This window comes from Triticum dicoccoides, chromosome 3B (assembly GCF_002162155.2).
Source record: "Triticum dicoccoides isolate Atlit2015 ecotype Zavitan chromosome 3B, WEW_v2.0, whole genome shotgun sequence".
Taxonomy (NCBI): domain Eukaryota; kingdom Viridiplantae; phylum Streptophyta; class Magnoliopsida; order Poales; family Poaceae; genus Triticum; species Triticum dicoccoides.
In genome coordinates this window covers 488,809,122-488,815,590 of record NC_041385.1, presented here as the reverse complement: position 1 = coordinate 488,815,590, position 6,469 = coordinate 488,809,122, and positions in this window count along the sequence as shown.

The following is a 6,469-nucleotide window of genomic DNA, read 5'->3' as shown; positions in this document are numbered from 1 at the left end:
GAGATAAGTTCGGTCATAAAAGTACATGGGTATATCAAATTGAACGCTCACTCCCTTTCTACGCCATCTAGTAGACTATCTAATTTACAATCATGTTGCGAAAATTTTGCCGCTGTCATCACTTGGTCGTATACCAGGCTTACGGGAATTTCCTTCCCGTCGGGTCCCCACGGTCCAACTCTAGCCATATGGTTCGGGTCAAGACCAGTATAGCGTGTCTTCACCATGGCCCATGCCTCTCGAGCGCCTTCATGGCACGCGAATGTCTTCCACAACTCGAACCAACGTCGGGCACCCTTGAATAGATCAGCCAACCCCTCCATACTTTCTAGAGGGACGTCGGAATATGGCTTTTGCCATATTCTTCATATCCTTCTGAGCACACTCGTGCAACTTTGCCAGCTCCTTCAGAATGTCGCTCTGTAGAACTAGCATTTCCTCCTCGGGGCGGCCAGTCAACATACATGTATCAACCGAACTATCATATTCCGCATTATATGATCCTATCAATAATCCGGACAGTTCACAAGGCATACCAAATATGCCGCCCTTCAGCTTCTGGGTTTCTTGTTGTGCCTCTAGGAGTTGAGCCTTCAAGCTCTTTATCTCTTTGGCCTGTTTCTTCACTTCTTCTTCTAGTTTTTTATCATTGCCATAATACATTGGGGCACTCTTTATTTCTTCAAGCTCGGAGATAGCTGTGTTTAGCTGCGTCTAGCTTGTCTCAAGTTCCTGGGTCAATGCACTATTCTTCTCCTTGAGAACCTGTGTTCATCAAACGATCCTCAAATCAGTTTTGTCCACCCGCTTTAAGTCTCGGGGGCTACTACTATATATCCATTAAGTTCATGAAGATTTGTACCTGCATATCCTTTGAGAACACGCGAGCGACCCCGGTGAGTTCGTCCCGGACAACTCGGATATATGCACCTACAAAGCTTAGGGCATTAAACTCCAGCTCCGTTAAGGCAGGGCGCGCAAGGCTTCTTTTAAGTGACGATGGTTCATCGCACTATCGGAGTTGGTCACGGACATCTCATCCGGCTCTCCATGAGACGAACAAGCATGTGCCGTATCAGCATGCGCCCCTGTCCCGATTGGTATCTCCGGCGCCGGATTAGGCGTAGCTTGGCGGGCTGGGATCTTACCCACGGTTCACCGTATACCCCTCCTGCGATGATAGAAGGAGGATTTGAATGACGGTCCGGCTTGACGACCGAATATTAAAAAAGAAGATTGTACCTTTTCGATGATGGAGCAGGTTCAGTGGCGCTGTCGACCTCCTTTCACTTTGCAGAACTCTTCGCAAAGATGTTGACCTTTTCTTGCTCGCTCTCCCCTGAGTACGGCCTGCTGAATGTCGATCCTATGAAGCATGGTTTAATGCAGGGGATAAAGAGACAGGCGGAAGTATCCATCTTCCTTGAGAATATAGTTTCCGAACACGTACCTTCATGAAGGGATAGAGGTCGGGGTAGTCAGCCATAATGGCCACCTCCGAGCCATTAAGGCTCGCCTAATAGTAGACTCCATCTTTGAACTCTACAAATATATCTGGATCCTCATGGAAAGCGGGGTCTTCATTGCGATCATGATCCTATGGCTGTGGGGCGGGGCAGTTAATGTTCTCCACAATTTTCCTCCATGACTACTCAAGAAAATAAATAGTCAGGGTATCCGATTAATGCATCTCTATGGATAAAAAAGCATTGAGTGGTTGGAAAACTTACCCATTCAATGGGAGTATACATGGAGTAGGCCTCTCGGCAATTTAGACGAAGGAAGTTTTCTTCTTCTCCTTTATAGAGCTCGACCAGAGCTGTTGCCAGTGTGGCTTGGCCATCCAGACCCTTTCGCCCGTAGTGGGATGTGTCGTCCTCCCCAGTTCCATAAGGAAGTTACCCTTGATTGAAGTGGATGGATGCATCTCTGTATCGCGATAGCCATAACTTCCACTATGGAGAGTCCGAAATGGGTTAGCATCTTGATCTTGTTTACCAATTTCATCACTTCTGCACTGTCATCCTGGGCAGAGGATTTGGGATGCCAGTTGTATAGCTTCTTCAAGGGAGCACTGGAGAATTCTGGAAATCCGTGCCGAACAGGGTCCGGAAGGGGTACATCATTGATATAGAACCATTCCAAAGACCATTCGGCAAATCCTTTCTTCGGGGTCCCGATTGGATAGCTGGATCTGACTATATGCCATACTTCGGCGTCGCCCACTTCAAAAATAGACACGCTGCCATGATGGCGGGGGACGAGGCAGAAGAAATTCTTCCATAGTTTGAAGTGAGCCTCGCAACCCAAAAACAATTCGCAAAGGGCGACAAAGCTAGAGATATGTAAAATAGAACCTAGCATGAGGTTGTGCAGCTGGATCACGTAGTGTTCTAGTAGACCCCTGAGGAAGGAGTGGATTGGGAATCCCACACCCCTCAGAAGGAATGAGGTGAAGCACACCCTCTCCCCTTAGCTAGGATTGGGGAAATTCTATGCCAATGCATCGGAACCTATAGTGGTTAACTCTTCCCGTACGAAGACTATATCTGGGGTAGGGAGATGTCCTTGCGTTTGGAGTCGACTGAGCTAGAGGTGAGACATGGAACAACTCTGCCAGTCCCCCTCTTGAGGGCCACGAGGACGCGAGGAGGAACCAGGAGCACTTGCCATGGCTTGTTTTCCGTGGTTTGCTCTGTTGCTTTTGGTGTGATGCGGGATGACGGTTTGAAGATATTGCCTCGCTTTATAGGCGTGGCTTGTGCCTATCAGGAATATTAAAATATAGGGACAGAAGACCATTCACATTCACTCAGACGTGTGGAAATCGAGGCGACGACAGGAAGGAATCACAAAGACTGGGCGCGGAAACCTATACCGGATTATCTTCAATTCAGAATACAATGAAGAACCTCCTTGCAAAGTCGAATACTTACGCCTGCATACTACATCGTCATTGAAGGCAAGTTCGAGGGCTACTGAGGGAGTCCTGGATTCGGGGGTCCTCAGGTGTCCGGCCCAGGAGTGTGGGCCGGGTTGCATGCGCCGTGCAGGATCAAGCTGAATATTATCTACCGAGTCTGGATGAGGCTTCTCGATACGTGGAAGGAAAGAATAGAGTCTGGAGGTTTCCGTACCTGATAAACTGACCTTGTACAAACCCTAGACCTCCCTCCTGTGTGTATATAAACTGGAGGGGTTAGTTTGTAGAGGGAAACTATCATCATCATCAGAATCCCCATAGGCTAGACATCTAGGGTTAGCCATTACGATCTCAAGGTAGATCAACTCTTGTAATCTTCATACTCGACGGATATAATCAAGCAGGAATAGGGTTTTACCTCCATTAAGAGGGCCCGAACCTAGGTAAACATTGTGTCCCCTGACTCCCTATTACCATCGATCTCTTGACGCACAGCTTGGGCCCCCCTACCCGAGATTTGCCGGTTTTGACACCCACAATCCCCGGCCATCCCTTTAATACTGGTCGACCTCCAGATCGGGCGCTAGTAGCTCCTAGGCCCCACACACCCCTAAGATAAACACTGAGGTGCTGCTTCCCCGGTGTCATAGGCGGACTAGCGCCTGTTACGCCGGGGAATGCTTCCTTTAATTGGGAATCAACTAACCAGGAATTGAAATCCAGGGGGGCGACGAACCTCTAGCTAAGGGGAAATAGTATATGAGGAGAAACCTTATGCATCGTGAGTTACTAGGAACATCTAGTATCAGGAAGAAGCGGTCAACTAGTGTCTTCTGTGGGATGAATACCGTGCAAGCAGACACGTAATATTTGCATGAATAAGGGAAGAGGAGTACCATTTCCGGTTGCCAGTGTTGTGTCCTCCAAATGTCGTGATGATTTTCTTGTTTTTACCGGGGAACCCGATATTTTGGAGGAGGGTGGAGCCTTGGATGAACCCATGGCCAAATTGTTGATTGTGTTGTAGTGGCTGTCTATCACCGAAGGGGAAGCAGATCCGAGGCGGCGAAGGATGGCGTAGCAGGAACAACTCCGGTGCGGTGGACGGTGGCGAAGTTGGAGTGGCAGTGGTGAGGCGCAGGACGACATGGTTGAACTGGCTCGGGTACGATGCACGTCGGTGTCCTGGAGGCAGCTCGGCCCTCGGCATCAACTAGTTGCCATGGAGGGCGTTGCAGTTGCGGTTGCGGTGGACGACGACGTTGGGGTATCTGCTCTAGCATGATGGAGGAGGGCGGCGGTTGATGGGGGGATGGGATGGCGAATGGAGGATGTCGGGGTTTCGCGGCTGGTGGAGAGGTAGTTTTGGCGCCCAAAGAGTATGAATGGGGAATCGAACGGGAGGGATCAAAGGGAGAACCATGTTTTGGTCTGGGATGCGCTTGTTTTTGTTTTTTTAACAGATGGGACGTGCTTGTTTGAAATTTGGGAAAAGTACAAATTTTGTCCCGCTCTTAAATTTTAGACCTACCGCGGGTCGGGCGTAGGATGGTAATCTCAGGAGTCCCAAATAGTGGACGGGAGCGATTTCGGCAACGCACATGTGTGCTTAGGCGGCCATTGTGTATGAATGATTTTCGGAGGCGGTTGTGTGGCGTCTAGATGAAGCTACAAACCTACCCTGGTTTAGACCTTTGGACGTCGAGCCGGTAGATTTCACGGGTCAGAGTTAGAAAATTAATTTCCTTCTACCAAACATTGGTCTCACGCAGTTTTGGGCGAGTAGAGGCTCTTTTGGCGCTTCGTTTGAAATTTTGAAACAGGAGCATTCACGTTTAGAGTACTCCCTCCATTTTTATTTACTCTGCATATTAGAGTTGACTGAAGTCAAATTTCATAAAGTTTGACCAAGTTTATAAAAATAGTATAAACATTTATCATAACAAATCTATATGATGTGAAAGTACATTCAATAATAAATCTAATTTTATTGATTTGTTATTGCTTATGTTAATATATTTTTATAAACTTGGTCAAAGTTTATAAAGCTTGACTTTTACCAAAGCTAATACGCGCTCTAAATAAAAATGGAGGGAGTACTCTTGAACTTTGAGGATTGACCTAAATAGACAACGTTAAATTCGACCTTGTATGTTTGAAAATCTCATTAAATTATGCGCTTCTTTTTGAAATTTTGACAGTTGAAAATCCTATAACTACGATTATTTTGGAATGGATGAGGTAAATTTGAATCTATTTTGTACACGACTATATATGCCATTATGTACAAAAGCAGAGTAAAGATTGGTGCCCCCATAATTTAGGTATGATTTACAAATGCCATGATATCAAATTCAAATAACTGAATGGACTTTGTGTTGAATTCGAATTTTTTAAACCACCTTAAGTTGAATTCAAATGTATGCTAGTTCATAGCTAGCTATTTATAATGTTCATTGTGTAACTTTTGTATGTATAATGTGCTTTACACACAGAACATGAACTATACTCAGGTTTATATTCGATTGCTAAAGCTATGCATTGTCTGGAGTTCAAAATACTAACTCTATGGGTCAATTATGTCGAATAATAACATAGACATGCTCAAATTCGATAGAGTATAGATGTCTGATGGATCAATGACCGTTCCTTACACGAATTGCAAATATCATGATCCCATCCTAATATTTGGATACAATTTATAATTTTAATCAATGTGTACATTGGTCTTTTACGTGTAGTTTCACTCTCCATAGGTCCCTCCTCACACACACGCTGACTTTCTCTCTCACACATACACGCACATGGTGTATATCCATCGGTGGTCTCTCACACACACACTCTCCCGAGGTGTCTTTCTCGCACACATGCTCTCGATATAATCCTCCCACACTCTCGTAACAATTTACGACTATTTTCACTATCATTTATCACAAGCACTCTTCCTCTCACAAGCATACACACGCACAATCCCCATCGACCCTTTCTATATACATAGACCTGCCTATGTGTCTCTCACGCATTGTCTCCACCTCTCTTCCTAATTGACGAGTATGATTCTAGTAGAGCATTCTTTAGGATGCCCCTTCAAGTTAGGTTGGATGAATAGTAATATCAGAGATAAGGGGTTACCTTAGTCCGATGACCTAGGGTTACAAATCCTAGCCGACTTTGTTAGTGGATGCAGAGTCCTTCACGACTCTACTATCTTTGTCTTGTACGACTAGTCCTCCATGGGTCTCCCTAAATATGTCATGGGCCGACCAATGTGGCGCAGGACGGAACCGAGCCAAGGGCCTCACCTCGGCCCACTGGACCTCACGCAGTGACACTCCCTAAGCCCCCAGGTCTCATTTTCTTCTCACACCCACACATACCAACACAGGCACCACACAAAATATTTTCTCCCCGTGCCTCTATCCCCTCCCCCCTTGCATATACACACTCGAGGGCATCTCTCGTTGTGACATCTTATTCGTCTCTCTCTCTATCTATCTATCTATCTATCTATCTATCTCTCTCTCTCTCTCTCTGTCTAGACCTCTC